The sequence below is a fragment of the Prionailurus viverrinus genome, chromosome D4, assembly GCF_022837055.1.
Source record: "Prionailurus viverrinus isolate Anna chromosome D4, UM_Priviv_1.0, whole genome shotgun sequence".
In the NCBI taxonomy this organism is placed as follows: domain Eukaryota; kingdom Metazoa; phylum Chordata; class Mammalia; order Carnivora; family Felidae; genus Prionailurus; species Prionailurus viverrinus.
In genome coordinates, this window is record NC_062573.1 from 57,040,759 (window position 1) to 57,066,051 (window position 25,293).

The window sequence follows — 25,293 nt, forward strand, 5'->3', positions numbered from 1 at the left end:
GAGAGGGAGAGAGGGAGAGAGAGAGAATGAGTAGGGGAGGGGTAGGAGGAGGGGAACAGAGGTTCCAAAGCAGGATCCACACTGACAGCAATGAGCCTGATGTGGGCTCAGACCCATGAACTGTGAGATCATGACCTGAGCCGAAGTTGGGTGCTCAACCAACTGAGCCACCCAGGTGTCCCAGATCCTCAGTTTTTAAAGCCAAATGTTACAGGGATTCATCGTTCCCATGTGGACTCTGCAGTATGCATCTGTTTCTCTCTCTTGACATCCACGCTCTTGGCATCCTTCCCATCTTGTTCTATACTCTTGGCATCCTTCCCGTCCCATGGGCCATTTAGCTCCTGACTGCATCTTTGGCCTTCCTACCCTCTTCCATGTGGCGTCTTCTCTACCCTTAGTTGTGGAGTTTGTTCTGCCAGTCCTCAGTTGTTTCTGGGTTACTTACATTAATGTGAATGTTATCTAGTTGTGTCCATGGGGTGAGGTGAGCTTAGGGTCCCCCTACTCTGCCGTCTTCTTTGGAAGTCCTAATGAAAACATCTGAAATATTTTGAGAATTACCAAAATGTGATACAGACACAAAGTGAGTGAATACTATTGAAAAAATGGCACCAATAGACTTCTCATTGCGGGGTGCCACCAGCCTTCAATTTATGCAAGGTGCAATATCAGTAAAGTGCAATAAAGCAAAGCACAATAAAATGAGATAAGCCCATACGTGCGTGTGCGTGCATACATTCTGATGTTAGGTGTGTATATAATTGTGATACCTTCCTGTCAAATTGATCCTCTTATCATTATGTAGTGGCTTAGTTTCTGGAGAGTTTTTCACTTTATTTCCATTTTTTTGGTACAAGTATGGCCACTCTGCTTTCTTTTGGTTGCTATTTACATGAAATATCTTTTTCCATCCATTCTCTTTCAGTCTATATGTGTCCTTAAATCTAAAGTTAGTTGCCTATAGACAGCCTGTCTCTAGGTCCTGTGTGTGTGTGTGTGTGTGTGTGTGTGTTTAATTCATTTAGCTATTCTATGCCTTTTCAATTGGGGGTTTAATCTGTTTACATTTAACTATTGATAGGTGATGACTTATGGCATGTTGTTAAATTGTTTTCTGTCTTTTTGTGGGGTTTTTTTTTTTGTCCTTTTCTTCTTGTCTTGCTGTCTTTATTATTTAAAGATTTTTTTATGTCATTTGCTTGGATTTTTTTTTTATCTTCTGTGTATCTATTATAGATGTTTTGTTTGTAGTTAGCTTGACTATTGCATAAAATGTCTTGTAGTTATAACCATCTATTCTAAATTAATAACAACTTAACCTCAGTTGCACATAAAAATTGTACTTTTACTCTTTTCTCTCACAACTTATGTTCTTGTCAGAATTCTCTTCATACTATATATCCATTAACAAATTTTTAAATTAGTTAAAAGTAATTTACATACCACTATTACAGTGTTATCATATTCTATATTTGGCCTATTTATTTTTATTAATGAGCTTTATGCTTTCATATACTTCTGTGTTTTCATTTTGATTTGAAGAATTCCTCTGATTAAGTGTTTCTTGTAAAGCAGATCTAGTGGTAATAAACTCCCTTGGTTTTTGTTTGTTTGGGAAAGATTTTAATCTCTTCTTCATTTGTAAAGGATAATTTTGCCAGGTAAGATATTCTTGGTTGGAAGGCTTTTTCTTTTAGTATTTTTGAATATATGATCCCACTCTCTCCTAACCTGCAGGGTTCCTGCTGAGAAATCTACTAACAGTCTTACCTTCTATTTGATGAGTCACTTTTTGCCTGCTGCTTTCAAAATTCTCTTTGTGACTTTTGACAATTTGATGATAATGTAACTTGGTGTGCTCTTATTTAAGTTGATCTTATTTAGAGTTCTTGGAGCTTAATGAATCTGGATGTCCATTTCCCTCCCTAGATTTGAGACCTTTTTAGTCATGATTTCTTTAAATAAACCTTATGTCTCTTTCTCTCTTCTCCTGGGACTCCTAGAATGTGTGTATTGGTTCTTTTGTTGGTGTCCCATAAATCCCAAAGGTGTTCTTCACTTTTTTTCATTGCTTCTTCTTCTCTGACTAGATAATTTCAAATGACCTATCTTCAGATTTACAGATTATTTCTTCTTGATGAAGTCTGCTGTTGACATTCTCTATTACATTCATTGTGTTCTTTAGCCTCAGAATTTGTTGGTTTTTAAAAATTTTTTACTTTTATGATTTCTCTTTGTTGAACTTCTCATTTTGTTCGTGAAATATTTTCCTGGTTTCAGTGAGCTATCTGTGTTCTTTTTTAGCTTGCTGATCTTTTTTAAAACAATTATTTTTAATTCTTTGCCAGCCAGTTCGTAGATCTCCATATCTTTGGGGTTACTGTAAATTTATTCCTTTTTTTTTTTTTTGGTAGTTTCATGTTTGTTTTGTTTCTCATGTTCCTTGTAGTTTTGTGCTGATGTCCTTTGTAGGAGCATTCACTTCTTTTAAGCTTACAGACTGGACTCAGTAAAGAAAGACCTTTACTTAAGGGTGGGTATGAGGGGACTAGTTGGGTCGTGTATGGAAGCTGCATCCCTGGCAGGGGTGGGCAGCATACTGTGGACTTAGGGCAGCTCCATTAGCTGAAGTCAGCACTGGAGATTGTTGGCAGTGAAGGCTGCAAATGTCTATAGCAGCAGCAAGAGCTTCTGGGGTCCTGGTGACAAAGGCTGTTGGACTGCCCCTGGTCTCCGTTGCCCCATTGATGGATATCATGGCCATGAGGCTCTCTTTTGGTGCCAGGGTGCAGACACACAGAATGGCAGCACCAAAGTCCAGGACTCAAGCATGTGTTTGGTATTGCCAGGGTGCCATGGCTCCAGCCCCAAAGGGAACACAGTAGTGTCTCCTGCTCCAGAGGGTTACAACAGCATGGACTCTGGGCAGCATAGGCAAAGACTAGAGGTGTCCTTATTGGAGAAGGTTGCAAGCTGTCTTTTGTGACAGTGAGGACTGTTAAGGTTGTTGGTAACAAAGGAGGTCCTTTCTGCTCTTCTTTTTCTCTAACAAAGGAATATGGCTGAGGGAATTCCTCCTGGCACCAAAGGGTGCCATGCTAGAACATGGGGTAATACATGTAAGATATTTTCTGTGCTTTTCTATGCCACTGTCCTCAGTTTTTGCACTCTACTAGGTTGCTACAATGTGTTAATTATACTCTAGAGCTGACCCAGATCTATTTTCATCAATGGATAGTTGTTAGATCATTATTGGGAAACAACAGCTCGGACCTCCTAGTCTACCCTCTTACACTGGAGTCTTCTTCACTTTTTTTTATGATTACATTTTCATGATTTATTTATTTTAAATTAGAAATTTGTACCTTTTAACTCCCATCACTTATTTCAAGCCCCTTTACCCCCTGCCTGTGACAACCACCAACCTATTCTCTGTATCTGTGCACTTGATTTTTGTTTTTAGATTCCACATATGAGATCATATCCTGTTCATCTTTCTCTGTCTGAATTATTGTACTTAGCATAATGCTGTCAAGATCCATTAATGTTGTCACAGATAGCAAGATTTCATTCTTTTTTAGGGCTGAATAAAATTCCATCTAAATAAATAAGTACAAATATATATAAATACATTTTCTTATCCATTTGCTTATCAGTGGACACTTGGGTTATTTCCATTTTCTTGGCTATCATAAATAATCCCAAATGAACATGGGAGTTAATATGTCTCTTTTAGTTAGTGTTTTCATTTTCTTCAGATACTCAGAAGTGGAATTGCTGAATCATATGGTAGCTCTACTTTTAATTTTTGAGGAAACTCCATACTGTTTTCCATTGTGATTGTACCAATTTACATTCCCATCAACAGTGCACGAGGATTTCCTTTTCTCCCCATACTCGCCAACACTTGTTATTTCCTATCCTTTTGATAATAGCCATTCTAACAAGTGTGAGGTGATAACTCATTTAGTTTTGATTTTCATTTCCCTGATTACTAATCATGTTGACCACATTTTCATGTATTTGTTGGCCATCCATCTATGTGTCCTCTTTGGAAAAATCCATTCAGTTGCTCTGTCCATATTTTATTCTATTTTGTTTTTATTTTTTAAATATTTATTCATTTTTGAGAAAGAAACAGAGCGTGAGCAGGGTAGGGACAGAGAGAGAAGGAGACACAGCAGGCTCCTGGCTCTGAGCTGTCAGCACAGAGCCCGATGCAGGGCTTGAACTCACAAACCATGAGATCATGATCTGAGCTGAAGTCAGACACTTAACCGCCTGAGCCACCCAGGCGCCTCTGCCCATATTTTAAATAAATTGTTTGGTTTTTGCTGTTGAGTTGTAGGAGTTCTTTATATATTTTGGATATTAATTCCTTATCAGATATATGGTTTTCAAGTATTTTCTCCCATTCAAATAGGTTGCTTTTTTCATTTTGTTGATGGTACCTTTATTGTGCAGAAGCTTTTGTTTTATGTAGTCCCATTTGATTTTTTGCTTTTTTGCTTATGCTTTTGATGTTGAATCCAAAAAAGTCCTCACCAAGACCAGTGTCAAGGACCAAGCCTTTGTTTCCTTCTAGGAGTTCTATGGCTTTAGGTCTTAAATTCAAGTTTTTAATCCATTATGAGTTAATTTTTGTATATGGTTTAAGATAATGGTCCAGTTTCATAGTTTTACATGTGGCTGTCCAGTTTTTCCAACACCTATTTAAGAGACTGCCCTTTCCCTATTGTATATTTCTTGGCTCTTTTGTAGTGAGTTGATAGACTATATATGCATAGGTTTATTTCTGGGCTATTTCATTGCTCTGTGTGTCTGTTTTTGTGCCAATACCATACTATTTTGATTACTGCAGCTTTGTAATACAGTTTGAAATCAGGGAGTGTGATGCCCCTAGCATCTTTCTCAAGATTGCTTTGACTCTTTGGGGTCTTTTGTGATTACATACAAATTTTAGAATTGTTTCTTCCAGTTCAGTGAAAAATGCCATTGGAATTTTGATAGGGATTGCATTGAATTTGCAGATTGCTTTGGGTAGTATGGACTTTTTAACACTATTAATTATTCCACTCCATAAGCACAGAATATCTTTCCATTTATTTCTCTTCTTTAATTTTTTTCATCAATGCCTTATAGTTGTCACTGTATAGGTTTTTCACCTCTTTGATTAAATATATTCCTAGGTATTTTATTTTTTTATTATAACTGGGATTGTTTTTGTTTTTTTCTTCTGATAGCTTGTGTATAGAAACACACCAGTTTTCTGTATCTTGATTTTTATATCCTACAAGTTTACTGAATTCATGTATTCAAAGAGTTTTTTGGTAGAGTCTTTAGGGTTTTCTGTGTATAATGTGTCATTTGCAAATAGTGACAGTTTTACTTCCTTACTGATTTGGATGCCTTTTATTTCTTTTCCTTGCCTAATTGCTGTGGCTAGGACTTCCAATAGGATGTTAAATAAATTAGTGAGAGTGGGCATCTTTTTTCCTGATCTTAGAGGAAAAACTCTCAGCTTTTCACCATTCAGTATGATATTAGCTCTGGGCTTGTTATATATGGCTTCCATTATGTTGAGATACATTCCCTCTGTACTCATTTTGTTGAGAATTTTTTTATCATAAATGGACATTGAATTTTATCAGATACTTTTTCTGCATATTGATATGACCACATGATTTTTATTCTTCATTTTGTTAATATGGTATATCTCATTGATTGATTTCCAAATATTGAACCATCCTTGCATCTTTGGAATAAATTTTACCTGATCATGCTATATGATCCTTTTGTTGAGGACTATGTATGTTCATCCAGAATATGGGCCTGTAATTCTCCTTCTTGTGGTGTTCTTGTCTGGTTTTGGTATCAGAGTAATGCTGGCCTCAAAATGAATTTGAAAGTGTTCCCTCCTCTTACTTCACGTTGCTGTTGTTGCTTTACCATTGAATTTTGTGAGTTCATATAGTCTAGATATAAGTTTTTTGTCAAATGTATAATTTGTACATTTTTATACTAGTGTGTGCCTTGTCTTCTCATCCTCTTCATAAAGTCTTTAGCAGAATGTAAATTTTTAATTTTGATGAAGTCCGATTTATCAGAGTGTTTTGTTGTTGTGTCTAAGAATGCTTCACCAAGTTTTTGGTCCAAAGTTTTTCTCCACATTTTAAAAAATTAGGTCATTTTACATTTACATTTACATTAATGGTGCATTTTGAGTTAATTCCTGTATAGTGAAGTTTACGTTGAGATCATTTTGTTGCCTGTGGATATCTACTTGTTCTGTACCATTACCTTTCTTCCATTGAATTTTTTCCTTTGTCAAAAATCAGTTGGCTGTATTTTCATTGGTTAGTTTCTGGGTTTTCTAAATCAGGTAAAGTGATGCTTCCCAAATCATACTTCTTCAACATTGTTTTATCTCTTCTGGTTACTTCAGCTTTACATATAAATTTAGAATAATGTTGTTTTTTAAAATCTTACTTGCTCTGGCAATTACATTTAATGTATCAGTTTCCAATTCTTATAAGAGTTAATATCTGTACTGTGTTAGAATCCATAAACAAATGATATATACTTATTTAGATCTTTGATTTCTTTTATCAGGGTTTTATAGTTTTCAGTATAAAAGTCCTGTACATGTTTTATTCAATGTATACCTCAATCAGTAATCAATTTTTGATTATTTTGAGGGATTGTAAACGGCATTGTATTTTACTTTGTTTTCTTATCAGTTGCTAGTTTATAGAATATTTTTATATGTCCTTTTATGCTGAGAGCTTGCTGAACTTTCTTAGGAGTGGTAAGAGCAGTGGTAATTTGCCTTGTTGCCAGTCTTAGAGGGAAAGCATCAGTCTTTCACCAGGTTATATTATTTGGCAGGAGGTCTTTTACATTCTTCATCAACTTGAGGAAGCTCTCTTATTTCTCCTATTTCCAGTTTTCAGAGAATATTTCTTATGAATGGATTTTGAATTTTGTCAAAAAACATTTTTGTATCTACTTGCTATAATTTTATGGTTTTTCTTATTTATCTCATTAATGTGGTAGACTACATTGAATGATTTTTAAATACTGAATCAGCCTTGCATACTTGGAATAAACCTTACTTGGTCATGTCATATAATTCTTTTTTTGTTGCTAAATTCTGTTTGCTAATATTTCTTTTAATGTTTATTTATTTTGAGAGACAGAGAGAGCGAGCGCAACCGGGGGAGGGGCAGAGAGAGAGAATCCTAAGCAGGCTTTGCACTGTCGGCACAGATCCCAACCAGGGACTCAAACTCCAAAACCATGAGATCATGACCTGAGTCCAGATCAAGAGTTGGATGCCTAACCGACTGAGCCACTCAGGTGCCCCATGTTTGCTAATATTTTTAAAGTAGTTTTGCATCTCTATTCATGAGATAAATTGGTCTATGGTTTTATACTGTCTTTGTCTTAGTATTCACATCAGGATAATGTTGACCTCATAAAACTGGTCTGAAATTGTTCTTTCTATTATCTGGAAGAGATTGTGTGAAAAGTATGTTTATTTTTCTTTAAATGTTTGGTAGAATTCTTTTTTTTTATAGTAAAAAGCTTTAATAGACTGAATGTGTTTTTATAGGCAACCAATTAGCAGATTAATGAGCCATTTAACTTTCTTTACTTAAAACCAATAGTCAAGAAAGATGAACCCAAAATGCATCCTCTTAAACTGACCAACATAACTAAGTACAAATGAAGTCAGTGGCATACCCCCACTAGCATGCTGCGCTGTATGTCAATAAAACAAGCCCTCCCCCGCCCCAAGCCCTGGCCCCGTGGCAAACATGGATAAATGATGGTGCACTGCACAATGATACCATTAGGTGAGAACTTTGGTTCGTATAGTTGGGTGCCACAGAGGTTGCACTGAAAACCCGCAGCCCGGGCACCCAAAGTCAGTCAGCCATGGTAAGCTCGTGGCATTAGCTGTGTTCCTTCCACAACACCAGGTGAATACTGTGGTCAGGCATGCTGGTGGCAAAGACCAAGCCCATGTCATTGTGCCCATCCAGTCCATTGAGCCAGGATGCTTCGCCCACCAGGAAGCTTGAGCCTCTCTTTGATTTCCTGTACTCTGGCAGAGGCCAGCGGCTAATCAGGCTCTCTGTCCTCAAGTCCATGATATACAGGTAGCGGTTGTCAAACAGCAGAGCAAAGATATCTCCAAAGCCAAGCAAGGCCAAGTTTGCTATCTCAGGAGTCTTGATGACCCTGAGAATATCGTAACTGGCAAAGTCCCACTGGTAGAGACCCAGCGCGGAACTACAGACAATGTATTTGCCATCAAAATGAAGTCTTGGCTGCAGGCAGATACTCCTTTCCTTAGAGACAGACAATGTCTTCAAGCATTTGCAGTTAATTTCTCTCCCAATCGGCCAAATCTTGATCTCATATTTGTCCACACTTAAGAGTATGTAGTCTCCAGGGCTGTGCAAAAGAGACTTGACTTTGCACTTCTGCAAAACCACCTGTACAGAGAAGTCCATCTTTGTAGTAAGTGCATACACTCTGGCACTGTGTCCAATTAATGATGAGGTCTCAAATTAATGAAAGGTCTCAAAGGTCTCAAAATAGACTTCAAATAAACCTTCTTCCAGTGCAAAGCGTCCTGAGCAGAATCATCTATCTGCCAGCCCAAATTTTTACATGTAGTCTGCCACACCTCCGTACAGGCACTTGTCACCTTATTCCACTGTTTAGAGACAAGGCAGCATGTGAGTAAAGTCTGGGGATCGAGCCATTTTAACAAAAACTGAGCTCCAGGTGAAGGAGTTTGAGCAAGTCCCGCTTGAGGAGAGGCTCCAGGTTATTGGAGAGATGCCTGAGCTGGACTGCCCCACTCAGACTAATCAGGTGATCCAGAGTTCCATTTTTTTCTGCAAGTCCGTCAGAGAAAGAAATGTAACAGAAATGTTATCAAGCCATGTCTCAAAGTCCTTTCTCTCCGTAAGGTTATGGAAAAATTTACCTGAGCCAGCGTCTCGGGGCCCGGGACCTCGCGCCGGGCTCACACCAACTAGGCGCGCTCCGGCCACCAGAGCCTCGTAGCGGCCAGGTCCGCTTCGCGGCCATGGTGCTTGGACCAGCGGCCGCCTCTCGGGGTCTGCAACCTGTTTGGTAGAATTCCTTAGCAAAAGTATCTGGTCCTGGAGATTTTTTTGTGTGTTTAAATTACAAATTCAGTTTCTTTAATAGTTATTGGACAATTTAATTATCACTTTTAAGTTATATTATTTTTGCTTTCCTAGCAATTAGTCCATTTTAGGTGTCAGATTTATGTGCATAGAGTTCACGATATTATTCTTTTGTTATAATTTTGGTGTCAGTGGGTTCTGTTTTTTATACCCTTGTTTTATATGTCGTATTGATCATTTGTCTTATTTTTTCTTGTTCATTGTTTCTAGAAGTTTGTCAATTTTATTCTTTTCATGCAGCTATCTCTTACTGGATTTTTAAAAAATTGTTTTCTGTTTCCAATTTCATTGATTTCTGCTCTTGAGTTTTCCTTCTGCTGAAGTTGGGTTTATTGTGCTCTCATGCTTTTTTTTAATGTTTATTTTTGAGAGAGAGAGAGCGCGAGCTGGGGAGGGGCAGAGAGGGAGATGCAGAAACCGAAGCAGACTCCAGGCTCTGAGCTGTCAGTACAGACCCCAATGCAGAGCTCAAACCCATGAACCATGAGATCATGACCTGAGCCAAAGTCAGATGTTTAACCAACTGAGCCACCCAGACGCCCCTATTGATTTGAGACATTTTTTTTCTTTTCTAAAGTAAACATTTAGTGCTATAAATTTCTCAGCACTCCTTTAGCTGTATTATACAAATTGTGTATCAAGTCACTAAAACAAATTCTTCATTTATATTTCCTAATGTATCTCCTCCATGATAGATTACAGTATGTGATCTTGAAGAAATGTATTTAAAACATAACTATTTACTTAATACTCACTAGTTGGTAGATACCTGTGCAATTCTCAAGCTATTTAATAGCACAGCCTTTAATTTTCCTGGAGTGGTTTGAACACTTAGCCAAGCATTCAACTAAGTACTAGAAAAGTAATTATGAACAAAATATAGAATGTCTGCTTTCAGGAAGTTCAGCATTCTAGGGGGAAATTAAAATTAAATTTTATAACCAAATACAGCTCTGAAAAATGATAAGCACCAGGAAGCAAACTTATACAATGCAGTTTTTCTAATTGCAGTACTTGACTTCAGGGAGCTTAATGAAACCTTTCCATTTAAAAAAAAAAAATGGTGCTATTTGTTGAGGCTGGGTAGGGGAGGGGTTCACTAGACTACTTTTTTTTTTTAATTTTTCAAATATTTATTTATTTTGTTTGTTTTGTTTTTAACTTTATTTTTTAAAATTTATATCCAAAAATATAGTGAAGCAATGACTTTTTTTTCAATATATGAAATTTATTGTCAAATTGATTTCCATACAACACCCAGTGTTCATCCCAAAAGGTGCACTCCTCAATACCCATCACCCACCCTCTCCTCCCTCCCACCCCCCATCAACCCTCAGTTTGTTCTCAGTTTTTAACAGTCTCTTATGCTTTGGCTGTCTCCCACTCTAACCTCTTTTTTTTTTTTTCCCACCCCTCCCCCATGGGTTTCTGTTAAGTTTCTCAGGATCCACATAAGAGTGAAACCATATGGTATCTGTCTTTCTCTGTATGGCTTATTTCACTTAGCATCACACTCTCCAGTTCCATCCATGTTGCTACAAAAGGCCATATTTCATTCTTTCTCATTGCCACGTAGTACTCCATTGTGTATATAAACCACAGTTTCTTTATCCATTCATCAGTTGATGGACATTTAGGCTCTTTCCATAATTTGGCTATTGTGGAGAGTGCTGCTATAAACATTGGGGTACAAGTGCCCCTATGCATCAGTACTCCTGTATCCCTTGGGTAAATTCCTAGTAGTGCTGGTGCTGGGTCATAGGGTAGGTCTATTTTTAATTTTCTGAGGAACCTCCACACTGTTTTCCAGAGTGGCTGCACCAATTTGCATTCCCACCAACAGTGCAAGAGGGTTCCCGTTTCTCCACATCCTCTCCAGCATCTATAGTCTCCTGATTTGTTCATTTTGGCCACTCTGACTGGCGTGAGGTGATATCTGGGTGTGGTTTTGATTTGTATTTCCCTGATGAGTGACGTTGAGCATCTTTTCATGTGCCTGTTGGCCATCCGGATGTCTTCTTTAGAGAAGTGTCTATTCATGTTTTCCTACTTTCTCCTCTAGGGTTTTGATGGTTTCCTGTCTCACATTGAGGTCCTTTATCCATTTTGAGTTTATTTTTGTGAATGGTGTGAGAAAGTGGTCTAGTTTCAACCTTCTGCATGTTGCTGTCCAGTTCTCCCAGCACCATTTGTTAAAGAGACTGTCTTTTTTCCATTGGATATTCTTTTCTGCTTTGTCAAAGATGAGTTGGCCATACATTTGTGGGTCTAGTTCTGGGGTTTCTATTCTATTCCATTGCTCTGTGTGTCTGTTTTTGTGCCAATACCATGCTGTCTTGATGATGACAGCTTTGTAGTAGAGGCTAAAGTCTGGGATTGTGATGCCTCCTGCTTTGGTCTTCTTCTTCAAAATTACTTTGGCTATTTGGGGCCTTTTGTGGTTCTATATGAATTTTAGGATTGCTTGTTCTAGTTTCAAGAAGAATGCTGGTGCAATTTTGATTGGGATTGCATTGAATGTATAGATAGCTTTTGGTAGTATTAACATTTTGACAATATTTATTCTTCCAATCCATGAGCAGGGAATGTCTTTCCATTTCTTTATATCTTCTTCAATTACCTTCATAAGCTTTCTATAGTTTTCAGCATACAGATCTTTTACATCTTTGGTTAGATTTATTCCTAGGTATTTTATGCTTCTTCATGCAACTGTGAATGGGATCAGTTTCTTTATTTGTCTTTCTGTTGCTTCATTGTTAGTGTATAAGAATGCAACTGCTTTCTGTACATTGATTTTGTATCCTGCGACTTTGCTGAATTCATGTATCAGTTCTAGCAGACTTTTGGTGGAGTCTGTCGGATTTTCCATGTATAGTATCATGTCATCTGCAAAAAGTGAAAGCTTGACTTCATCTTTGCCAATTTTGATGCCTTTGATTTCCTTTTGTTGTCTGATTGCTGATGCTAGAACTTCCAACACTATGTTAAACAACAGCGGTGAGAGTGGGCATCCCTGTCGTGTTCCTGATCTCAGGGAAAAAGCTCTCAGTTTTTCCCCGTTGAGGATGATGTTAGCTGTGGGCTTTTCATATATGGCTTTTATGATGTTTAAGTATGTTCCTTCTATCCCGACTTTCTCAAGGGTTTTTATTAAGAAAGGGTGCTGAATTTTGTCAAAGGCCTTTTCTGCATCGATTGACAGGATCATATGGTTCTTATCTTTTCTTTTATTAATGTGATGTATCACGTTGATTGATTTGCGAATGTTGAACCAGCCCTGCAGCCCAGGAATGAATCCCACTTGATCATGGTGAATAATTCTTTTTATATGCCGTTGAATTCGATTTGCTAGTATCTTATTGAGAATTTTTGCATCCATATTCATCGGGGATATTGGCCTGTAGTTCTCTTTTTTTACTGGGTCTCTGTCTGGTTTAGGAATCAAAGTAATACTGGCTTCATAGAATGAGTCTGGAAGTTTTCCTTCCCTTTCTATTTTTTGAAATAGCTTGAGAAGGATAGGTATTATCTCTGCTTTAACCTTTTATTTATTTTTGAGACAGAGAGAGACAGAGCATGAACGGGGGAGGGGCAGAGAGAGATGGAGACACAGAATCGGAAGCAGGCACCAGGCTCTGAGCCATCAGCCCAGAGCCCAATGCGGGGCTCGAACTCACGGACCGCGAGATCGTGACCTGAGCCGAAGTCGGACGTTTAACCGACTGAGCCACCCAGGCGCCCCTATCTCTGCTTTAAACGTCTGGTAGAACTCCCCTGGGAAGCCATCTGGTCCTGGACTCTTATTTGTTGGGAGATTTTTGATAACTTATTCAATTTCTTCGCTGGTTATGGGTCTGTTCAAGCTTTCTATTTCCTCCTGATTGAGTTTTGGAAGAGTGTGGGTGTTTAGGAATTTGTCCATTTCTTCCAGGCTGTCCAATTTGTTGGCCTATAATTTTTCATAGTATTCCCTGATAATTGTTTGTATCTCTGAGGTTGTAATAATTCCATTTTCATTGATGATTTTATCTATTTGGGTCATCTCCCTTTTCTTTTTGAGAAGCCTGGCTAGAGTTATCAATTTTGTTTATTTTTTCAAAAAACCAACTCTTGGTTTCATTGATCTGCTCTACAGGTTTTTTAGATTCTATATTGTTTATTTCTGCTCTGATCTTTATTATTTCTCTTCTTCTGCTGGGTTTGGGGTGTGTTTGCTGTTCTGCTTCTATTTCCTTTAGGTGTGCTGTTAGATTTTGTATTTGGGATTTTTCTTGTTTCTTGAGATAGGCGTGGATTGCAAATGCATTTTCCTCTCAGGACTGCCTTCGCTGCATCCCAAAGCATTTGGATTGTTGTATTTTCATTTTCATTTGTTTCCATGTATTTTTTAATTTCTTCTCTAATTGCCTGGTTGACCCACTCATTCTTTAGTAGGGTGTTCTTAACCTCCATGCTTTTGGAGGTTTTCCAGACTTTTTCCTGTGGTTGATTTCAAGCTTCATAGCATTGTGGTGAAAGAATGCATGGTATAATTTCAATTCTTGTATACTTATGAAGGGCTCTTTTGTGACCCAGTATGTGATCTGTGTTGGAGAATGTTCCATGTGCACTCTAGAAGAAAGTATATTCTGTTGCTTTGGGATGCAGAGTTCTAAATATATCTGTCAAGTCCATCTGATCAATGTATCATTCAGGGCCCTTGTTTCTTTATTGACCGTGTGTCTAGATGATCTATCCATTTCTGTAAGTGGAGTGTTAAAGTCCCCTGCAATTACCACATTCTTATCAATAAGGTTGCTTATGTTTGTGAGTAACTGTTTTATATATTTGGGGGCTCCCATGTTCGGTGATAGACATTTATAATTGTTAGCTCTTCCTGCTGGATAGACCCTGTAATTATTATATAATGACCTTCTTCATCTCTTGTTACAGTCTTTAATTTAAAGTCTAGTTTGTCTGATATAAGTATGGCTACTCCAGCTTTCTTTTGGCTTCCAGTAGCATGATAAATAGTTCTCCATCCCCTCACTCTCAATCTGAAGGTGTCCTCAGGTCTAAAATGAGTCTCTTGTAGTCAGCAAATAGATGTGTCTTGTTTTTTTTATCATTCTGATACCCTGTGTCTTTTGGTTGGTGCATTTAATCCATTTACATTCAGTGTTATTATAGAAAGATATGGGTTTAGAGTCATTGTGATGTCCGTAGGTTTCATGCTTGTAGCGATGTCTCTGGTACTTTGTCTCACAGGGTCCCCCTTAGGATCTCTTGTAGGGCTGGTTTAGTGGTGACGAATTCCTTCAGTTTTTGTTTGTTTGGGAAGACCTTTATCTCTCCTTCTATTCTAAATGACAGACTTGCTGGATAGAGGATTCTCGGCTGCATATTTTTTCTGTTCATCACATTGAAGATTTCCTGCCATTCCTTTCTGGCCTGCCAAGTTTCAGTAGACAGATCCGTCACGAGTCTTATAGGTCTCCCTTTATATGTAGGGCACGTTTATCCCTTGCTGCTTTCAGAATTTTCTCTTTATTGTATTCTGCCAGTTTCACTATGATATGTCGTGCAAAAGATCGATTCAAGTTACGTCTGAAGGGAGTTCTCTGTGCCTCTTGGATTTCAATGCCTTTTTCCTTCCCCAGATCAGGGAAGTTCTCAGCTATTATTTCTTCAAGTACACCTTCAGCACTTTTCTCTCTCTCTTCCTCTGTATACCAATAATGCGTATATTATTTCTTTTTAGTGCATCACTTAGTTCTCTAATTTTCCCCTCATACTCCTGGATTCTTTTATCTCTCTTTTTCTCAGCTTACTCTTTTTCCATAATATTATGTGCTAGTTCACCTATTCTCTCCTCCACCTCTTCAATCCAAGCTGTGGTCGTTTCCATTTAATTTGCACCTCGTTTATAGCGTTTTTCAACTCCTCCTGACTATTCCTTAGTCCCTTGATCTCTGTAGCAATAGGTTCTCTGCTGTCCTCTATACTGTTTCAAGCCCAGCGATTAATTTTAAGAGTATTATTCTTAATTCACTTTCTGTTATATTATTTAAATCCTTTTTGATCAGTTCATTAGCTGTTGTTATTTCCTGGAGATTCTTCTGAGGGGAATTCTTCCGTTTGGTCATTTTTGATAGTCCCTGGAGTGGTGTGGACCTGCAGGGCACTTCCCCTGTGCTGTGGTGTATAACTGGAGTTGGTAAGCGGGGCCGAGTCAGACCTGATGTCTGCCCCCAGCCCACCACTTGGGCCATAGTCAGACTGGTGTGTGCCTTCCCCTCTCCTAGGGGCGGGATTCACTGTGGGGTGGCGTGGCCCGTCTGGGCTGCTTGCACACTGCCAGGCTTGTGGCGCTGGGGATCTGGTGTATTAGCTGGGGTGGGTAGGCAAGTTGCACGGGGGGAGGAGGGGCAAGCTTAGCTCGCTTCTCCTTAGGTGATCCACTTCAGGAGGGGCCCTGTGGCAGCGGGAGGGAGTCAGACCCGCTGCCAGAGGGGTGGCTCTGCAGAAGCACAGCCTTAGGTGTTTGCACGGAGCGAGTAAGTTCCCTGGCAGGAACTGGTTCCCTTTGGGATTTGGGCTGGGGGATGGGCGGGGGAGATGGCGCTGGCGAGCTCCTTTGCTCCCCGCCAAACTGAGCTCTGTCCTCCCGGGGCTCAGCAACTCTCCCTCCCGTTGTCCTCCAGCCTTCCCGCTCTCTGAGCAGAGCTGTTAACTTATGACCTCCCAGATGCTAAGTCCCGCTTGCTGTCGGAACACACTCTGTCTGGCCCCTCCACTTTTGCAAGCCAGACGCGGGGGCTCTGCTTGGCCGGCGGGCTGCCCCTCCACCCCAGCTCCCTCCCGCCAGTCCATGTAGCACGCACCGCCTCTCCGCCCTCCCTACCCTCTTCCATGGGCCTCTCATCTGCGCTTTGCTCCAGAGACTCCATCCTGCTAGTCTTCTGGCAGTTTTCTGGGTTATTTATGCAGGTGTAGGTGGAATCTAAGTGATCAGCAGGACGCGCGGTGAGCCCAGCATCCTCCTACACCGCCATCTTCCCTAGAAAGCAAAATTTTAGTAGATTCCTTAATGCCCTTACCCTTTTAGACCCTCCCTCCTCCCACAGCCCCTCCAGCAACCCTCAGTTTGTTCTCCATATTTATGAGTCTGTTTTGTTTTGTCCCCCTCCCTGTTTTTATATTATTTTTGTTACCCTTCCTTATGTTCATCTGTTTTGTCTTTTAAAGTCCTCATATGAGTGAAGTCATGATTTTTGTCTTTCTCTGACTAATTTCTCTTAGCATAATACCCTCCAGTTCCATCCACATAGTTGCAAATGGCAAGATTTCATTCTTTTTGATTTCCGAGTAATACTCCATTGTATACCACATTTTCTTTATCCATTCATCCACCGATGGACATTTGGGCTCTTTCCATACTTTGGCTACTGTTGATAGTGCTGCTATAAACATGGGGGTGCATGTGTCCCTTCGAAACAGCACACCTGTATCCCTTGGATAAATGCCTAGTAGTGCTATTGCTGGGTTGTAGGGTAGTTCTATTTTTAGTTTTTTGAGAAAACTCCATACTGTTTTCCAGAGTGGCTGCACTAGCTTGCATTGCCACCAACAGTGCAAAAGAGATCCTCTTTCTCCACATCCTCACCAACATCTGTTGTTGCCTGAGTTGTTAATGTTAGCCATTCTGACAGGTGTGAAGTGGTATCTCATTTGTGGTTTTGATTTCTATTTCCCTAATGATGAGTGATGTTGAGCATTTTTTCATGTGTCAGTTGGCCATCTGGATGTCTTCTTTGGAAAAGTGTCTATTCATGTCTTTCAGCCATTTCTTCACAGGATTATTTGATTTTTGGGTGTTGAGTTTGCTACGTTCTTTGTAGAAATGGGATGCTAACCCTTTATCTGATATGTCATTTGCAAATACCTTCTCCCATTCCTTCAGTTGCCTCTTAGTTTTGCTGATTGTTTCCTTTGCTGTGCAGAAGCTTTTTATTTTGATGAGGTCCCAGTAGTTCATTTTTGATTTTGTTTCCCTTGCCTCCGGAGATGTGTTGAGTAAGAAATTGCTGCAGGCAAGATCAGAGAGGTTTTTGCCTGCTTTCTCCTCGAGGATTTTGATGGCTTCCTGTCTTACATTGAGGTCTTTCATCCACTTTGAGTTTATTTTTGTGTTTGGTGTAAGAAAGTGGTCCAGGTTCATTTTTCTGCATGTCGCTGTCCAGTTTTCCCAGCACCACTTGCTGAAGAGACTGTCTTTATTCCATTGGATATTCTTTCCTGCTTTGTCAAAGATTAGTTGCCCATACGTTTGTGGTTCCATTTCTGGATTCTCTACTCTATTCCACTGATCTGAGTGTCTGTTCTTCTGCCAGTACCTTACTGTCTTGATGATTACAGCTTTGTAGTATAGCTTGAAGTCTGGGATTGTGATGCCTCCTGTTTTGGTTTTCTTTTTCAAGATTGCCTTGGCTATTCGGGGTCTTTTCGGGTTCCATACAAATTTTAGGATTATTTGTTCTAGCTCTGTAAAGAATGCTGGTGTTACTTTCATAGGGATCACGTTGAATATATAGATTGCTTTGGGTAGCATCGACCTTTTCACAATATTTGTTCTTCCTATCCAGGAGCATGGAATCTTTTTCCATTTCTTTGTGTCTTCTTAAATTTCTTTCATCAGCTTTCTATAGTTTTCAGCATACAGATTTTTCACCTCTTTGGTTAGATTTATTCCTAGGTATTTTATGGTTTTTGGTACAGCTGTAAATGGGATCGATTCCTTGACTTCTCTTTCTGTCGCTTCATTTTTGGTGTATAGGAATGCAACCGATTCCTGTGAATTGATTTTATATCCTGCAACTTTGATGAATTCATGAATCAGTTCTAGCAGTTTTTTGGTGGAAGCTTGTGGGTTTTCCATATAGAGTATCATGTCACCTGTGAAGAGGGAAAGTTTGACCTCCTCCTGGCCAATTTGGATGCCTTTTATTTCTTTGTGTTGTCTGATTGCAGAGGCTAAGACTTCCAATACTATGTTGAATAACAGTGGCGAGAGTGGACATCCCTGTCTTATTCCTGTCCTTAGGGGGAAAACTCTCAGTTTTTCCCCATTGAGGATGATATTAGCGTTGGATTGCTCGTATATGGCTTTTATGATCTCGAGGTATGATCCTTCTATCCCTACTCTCTTGAGGGTTTTTATCAAGAAAGGATGCTGTATTTTGTCAAATGCTTTCTCATCATCTATTGAGAGGATCATATGGTTCTTGTCCTTTCTTTTATTGATGTGATGAATCACGTTAATTGTTTTGTCAATATTGAACCAGCCCTGCATCCCAGGTATAAATCCCACTTGGTCATGGTGAATAATTTTTTAATGTATTGTTGGATCCAGTTGGCTAATATCTTGTTGAGGATTTTTGCATCCATGTTCATCAGGGAAATTGGTCTACAGTTCTCCTTTTTAGTGGGGTCTCTGTCTGGTTTTGGAATCAGGATAATGCTGGCTTCAGAGAAAGAGTTTGGAAGTTTTCCTTACATTTCTATTTTTTGGAACAGTTTCAAGAGAATAGGTGTTAACTCTTCCTAAATGTTTGGTAGAATTCTCCTGGAAAGCCATCTGGCCCTGGACTCTTGTTTTTTGGCAGACTTTTGATTACCAATTCAATTTCCTTACTGGTTATGGGTCTGTTCAAATTTTCTATTTCTTCCTGTTTCAGTTTTGGTAGTGCATATGTTTCTAGGAATTTGTCCATTTCTTCCACATTGCCCATTTTGTTGGCATATAATTGCTCATAATATTCTCGTATTATTGTTTTTATTTCTGTTGTGTTGGTTGTGATTTCTCCTCTTTCATTCTTGATTTTACTTACTTGGGTCCTTTCCTTTTTCTTCTTGATCAAACTGGCTAGTGGTTTATCAATTTTGTTAATTCTTTCAAAGAACCAGCTTATGGTTTTATTGATCTACTGGGGTTTTTTTGTTTTTTGTTTTTTTTGTTTTGTTTTGTTTTGTTTTGGTTTCAATAACATTGATTTCTGCTCTAATCTTTATTATTTCCTGTCTTCTGCTGGTTTTGGGTTTTATTTGCTGTTCTTTTTCCAGCTCCTTAAGGCATAAGGTTAGGTTGTGTATATGAGATCTTTCTTCCTTTTTTAGGAAGGCCTGGATTGGTGTACACTTTCCTCTTATGGCCGTCTTTGCTGTGTCCAAGAGGTTTTGGGTTGTGGTGTTATCATTTTCATTGACTTCCATATACTTTTTAATTTTTTCTTTAACTGCTTGGTTAGCCCATTCATTCTTTAGTAGGATATTCTTCAGTCTCCAAGTGTTTGTTACCTTTCCAAATTTTTTCCTGTGGTTGATTTCGAGTTTCCTAGCATTGTGGTCTGAAAATATGCATGGTATGATCTTGATCTTTTTGTACTTACTTAGGGCTGATATGTGTCCCCGTATATGGTCTATTCTGGAGAACATTCCATGTGCACTGGAGAAGAATGTATATTCTGCTGCTTTAGGATGAAATGTTCTGAATATATTCATTAAGTCCATCTGGTCCAGTGTGTCATTCAAAGCCATTGTTTCCTTGTTGATTTTTTGATTAAATGATCTGTCCATTGCTGTGAGTGGGGTGTTGAAGTCTCCTACTATTATGGTATTACTATTGATGAGTTTCTTGATGTTTGTGATTAATTGATTTATATATTTGGGTGCTGCCACATTTGGCGCATAAATGTTTACAATTGTTAGGTATTCTTGGTCTATAGACCCTTTGATTATGATATAATGCCCTTCTGCATCTCTTAATACAGTCTTTATTTTAAAGATTAGATTGTCTGATATAAGTATGGCTGCTCCAGTTTTCTTTTGTTGACCGTTAGCATGATAGATGGTTCTCCATCCTCTTATTTTCAATCTGTAGGTGTCTTTAGGTCTAAAGTGTGTCTCTTGTAAGCAGCATATAGATGGATCTTGTTTTCTTATCCATTCTGTTACCCTATGTCTTTTAATTGTAGCATTGAGTCCATTGACGTTTAGAGTGAGTACTGAAAGATGTGAATTTATTGTCATTATGATGCTTATAGTGTTGGAGTTTTTGGTGGTGTTCTCTGGTCCTTTCTAATCTTTTGTTGCTTTTGGTATTTATTTATTTATTTATTTATTTATTTATTTATTTATTTATTTTTTCATCTTTTGTCTCCTCAGAGAGTCCCCCTTAATATTTCTTGCAGGGCTGGTTTAGTGGTCACAAACTTCTTTAATTTTTGTTTGTCTGGGAAACTTTTTATCTCTCCTTCTATTTTGAATGACAGCCTTGCTGGATAAAGAATTCTTGGCTGCATATTTTTCTGATTCAGCACACTGAATATATCCCGCCACTCCTTTCTGGCCTGCCAGGTTTCTGTGGATAGATCTGCTGCAAACCTGATCTGTCTTCCCTTGTAGGTTAGGGACTTTTTTTCCCCTTGCTGCTTTCATGATTCTCTCCTTGCCTGAATATTTTGTGAATTGGACTATGATACGCCTTGTTGATGGTCGGTTTTTGTTGAATCTAATGGGAGTCCTCTGTGCTTCCTGGATCTTGATGTCTGTGTCTTTCCCCAGGTTAGGAAAGTTTTCTGCTACGATTTGCTCACATAACCCTTCTACCCCTATTTCTCTCTCTTCCTCCTCTGGGAAACTTATGATTCTGATGTTGTTCCTTTTTAATGAGTCACTGATTTCTCTAATTCTTAAATCATGCTCTTTTGCCTTAATCTCCCTCTTTTTTTCTGCTTCATTATTCTCTGTAAGTTTGTCCTCTATATCACTGATTCTCTGTTCTCCCTCGTCTATCCTTGCTGCCACTGCATCCATCTGTGATTACAGCTCAGTTATAGCATTTTTAATTTCATTCTGGCTATTTTTTACTTCTTTTATCTCTGCAGAAAGGGATTCCAATCTATTTTTGACTCCAGCTAGTATTCTTATCGTGATTCTAAATTCTGGTTCAGACATCTTGCTGATGTCAGTTAAATTCCTGGCTGTCGCTTCTTTGTGCTCTTTCTTTTGTGGTGAATTCCTTCGTTTTGTCATTTTGAAGGGAGAAAAGGAATTAATGAGGTAGAAAAATTGAAATTTAAAAAACTAAAACTAAAAAAATATTAAAATTAAAAACACACACACAGAAAAATCAAATAGATGATGCTAGATCCTAGTTGTGGTTTGGTCTGGGTGTAGAAAGTGATTTGACAGATTAGAGAAACAAAAAAAGAGGGGGAGAGAAATGAAAAAAAGAAAAAAAAAGTAAATCATTTGATAATTTGAAAAAATGAATACACTAAAGTAGACTAAAATACACAAAAGTAGAGAATATAGTAGAAAAAAATTATAGAAAATTATTTTTAATAAAAATTAAAAAATATGAACTTTTTTGTTTTCTGTATTTAAGAAAAAAGAAATGAAAAAGAGAAAAAAGATTAAAAAAAAGAAAAAAAAGGAAAAAAATTGTGTGAAAATTTGAAAAAGTGAATACACTGTAGCAGACTGAAATAAAATGATGGGAGTAAGATAGAATTTGAAAAAAATTACACAAAAGCAAAAAATATAGTAATAAAAATTAAATGAAAATATTTTTAAAAGAAATTGAAAATAAAAATGAAGTTTTTCCCTTTCTGCATTCAAGAAAAAAAAAGAAATGAAAAAGAGAAAAAAAGAAAAAAAAAGAAATTGTTTGAAAATTTGAAAAGGTGAGTACTGAAGTAGACTAAAATAAAATGATGGAAGTAAAGTAGAATTTGAAAAAATTTACACAAAAGTAAAAAATATAGTAATAAAAATTAAAGACATGTTTTTAATAAAAATTGAAAATAAAAATGAGTTTTTTCTCTTTCTGTATTCAAGAAAAAGAAAAGAATTGTAAAAGAGAAAAAAGAAAGGAAAAAAAATTGAATAGATGAACCTAACAGATTGAAGTAGGACTGAAATTGCTTCATTTTCCCCTAGACGTCAGTCCATGTAGCTCTTTATAGTCCATAAATTAAGCTGGCAGTGAGGTTTGTGTTTTTGAACAGCGAAGTTGGCCCAGTTGGGCAGGGTTCAGTGTAACAGCTCCGCTCTCCCCTAGATGCTAGCGCTGCTAGCCTACTGGGGTGGATTGTTGCGGTGCTTGTCGGTGCGCATGCGCAGGAGCGGTGAAAAATGGCGCCACCCAGCCACCCAGTCTGCTTTCCCAGATCAGCAATAGCACACTGGTCCCTTCCTCTTCAGCTCTTGTCCACTCCCTGCTTTTCCACTCTCCGTGACCAGGCCCCAGGCAGTACCTCTCTCCCAAGTTTTGTCTCAGATGCGGTTGTTTTCCCTGGCCTCTTACTTTGAAGGACTGTGGCTTTGACCCTCTCCGCCTCTCTGCTGGAGGGTCTCACCAAGCAATGGCTGAATGAGCAATAGCCGAATGTCGGCTGCACCCAGAAATGTCCGCTGGACCCTGCTGTTGCCGGTGCCCTGAGACTGTGGCCAGGTGCCAGCCGGCCCCCAAAAAATCATGAGACAGTGTGGCCTCAAGGTTTCAGGGACCATGGAAAATTGCAACACACATCTGGCACCAGGCTTCACCCTCAACAACCTTGCTCCAGCACCAGCGAATGTGGCTGCCTTCCAGGGTCTGCTGGGACCAGGTGGCTTCAACAGTCTCTACCAAATGTTCTTCCAGCAGTGGAACCGCTTTCCCTGTGTGGCCTGAGAACCACCTGGACCCCACTCTGTTCCTGGCGATTCACCTTTCCCACCAGAGCACCGCCAGGTATCGAGATGCGGAGTTGGTTGCCAGGTATCGAGCCTTTGCGCTCCCCTTGTTTACAGTTTTAATGGAATTTAAACCCTCTCCTTTCTCCTTTCTCCCTTTTTAGTTTAGTCCCTGTGGCTGTGTCCAATTTTCCACTTTCTCTCCAGCTGCTTTTGGGGAGGGATGCTTTTCCCACATGCTCCACCCCCTCCCCAGTCTCCATCCTCTCTGCCCGCAAAAGGGGTTCCCTACCTTTCGAGGCTTCTTGCTTCCCAAGTTCAGCTCTTCACGTCATGTACCTGCTGAATTCTGTGGTTCAGGTTGTGCAGATTGTCGTGTTAATCTTCCAAGCGGTTTTCTAGGTGCGTAGGATGGTTTAGTGTTGGTCTGGCTGTATTTCACGGAGGCGAGACACACAAAGAGCTTCCATGCTGTTCCGCCATCTTGCTAATATTTGTTTATTTTTAAGAGAGAGAGAGAGAGACAGAGCTCCAGAGGCAGAGGGGCAGAGAGAAAAGGAGACACAGATCAAAGCAGACTCCAGGTTCTGAGCTGTCAGCACAGATCCCAACGCGAGGCTCAAACTCATGAACCGTGAGATCATGACCCAAGCTAAAGTCAGACGTTTAACCAACTGAGCCACCCAGGTGCCCCTCTACTTACTATTTTTATGGACATTTTCAAACTCAAAGAAAAAGGAAGTTGAGATAAAATGATACTTGAGCAAATCTTTAAGGAAAATATAGGAATAACTAAAATAAGGAGATATGAACATTCCAAACAGAAAAGAACAAGTACCAAGCTCCTTGTCAGAAAAGAAGACAGTGAGCACAGGGTCCTAAAAACAGATTAACAAGACTGGAACAAAGAAAGCAAGAGGTCATATGGCACAAGATGTGAAAGAGAAGATAATATATTTTCTTGAATCCATATTTGGAAGTTTTTAAGCGATCAGTAGCCAGTGAATGTTTAAGATAGTAATATTGCTACAACTATCTTTAAGAAATACAAATCAGATGCATTAACTTTTATCAACATTTCAGCTCTAGGAATTTATCTTAAAGCTATACCTGTATAGGTATAAAGTAATATGTATACAAGGTTATTCATTACAGCATTGCTGGTAACAACAGTAAAATATAAACAACCCAAGTGTTCATCATTGACTAGTTAATAAACTTGGGTTGTGTCTACCCACAAGTGAAGATTATGCATTCATAATATGAACAAGAGTTTACACATAGGTAAGGAGGAATATTCCCATATAAAATCAAAAAGCATGAAGCAGAGTAGTGGGTATAAAAAGCTCTCTTTTGAGCAAGAAAGAAAGAGACAGGGATTATGTAATTGCTTATATTTGCAAAAATGAAGCACTGGAAGAAAAATCAGAAAGTAATAAAAGGACAGGAGGGGAATGAATGGAGGAGACAAGAATGGAAATGAGACTTGGAATATACCTTTTAATAGTTTATTTTACATATTCTTAAACTACACTAAATTTAAAAGCAGTTCTTAAGTGTGAAAATTTCAGAGACTGATGGTTCCAAATAAGATTAATTAGATATACTTCACTCTGTCCCACACTTTAAGTCCATCTAAAACCCTAGACACTAATTATAAAGCAAACATAGGAAGACTTTGGACAGTGGAATGAACGAAGGAAAGAGATTTGCTAGTGATCTCAGAATCCAAGAAAGAACACCCAGTTTCTTCTTTTTTATTTTTGCCTAACACATCTAAATTCAGTACTGGATAAAACCAACAACTCAGGCAACCTGATCTGTGCAAGCCAATGTGCATAGACAAAAAAAATTCCCAGTAAAGACTGCTTTCTCTAGACAAGTAAAAGGAAAGATAGCTGAGAAAGAAAATTTCAGATAATTGCTTTACTTCAGCTGTACACCATGGGGAAAAGTTATGTGCCTGTATCAGTAAAGATTGACTTCTACCACTATTCTGCAGTAACAAAGTACCCCTCCAACTTTCCAGTGGGATGATGTCAGAGGAGGACAAGTAGAGAGCCGGGACTTTCACCACTTGTCAGTGGGTCAGCAAACACTGGCCTAACTCGTGTCAGCAGAGGCTAAGTGGAGAACCTGGACTCCAAACCTCTAGGAGTAAGAAACAGTATCCCTCTCTCTCCAGTTGCCACGCTGTTAGAGGACATATACTAAAACTAAAGGTGAAAAAGATCCGGAATCTTATAATGCCTAGAATTCCAGAATACATTTAAAATAATAATAATAGTAATAATAATAAAAATAACACTCTGTGAGGTGATTATAGCATATGAATAAGTTA

General features: G+C 38.8%; 1 protein-coding gene and 1 pseudogene across 1 annotated transcript in view; one reads left to right on the forward strand and one right to left on the reverse strand.

The window, feature by feature from the left end:
• The window catches only part of ZNF782 (zinc finger protein 782), a 96,366-nt gene that overhangs the window by 16,225 nt on the left and 54,848 nt on the right, over positions 1-25,293 (forward strand). The window lies entirely within an intron of this gene.
• The window catches only part of LOC125150441 (F-box/WD repeat-containing protein 2-like), a 40,374-nt pseudogene continuing 23,042 nt past the window's right edge, over positions 7,962-25,293 (reverse strand).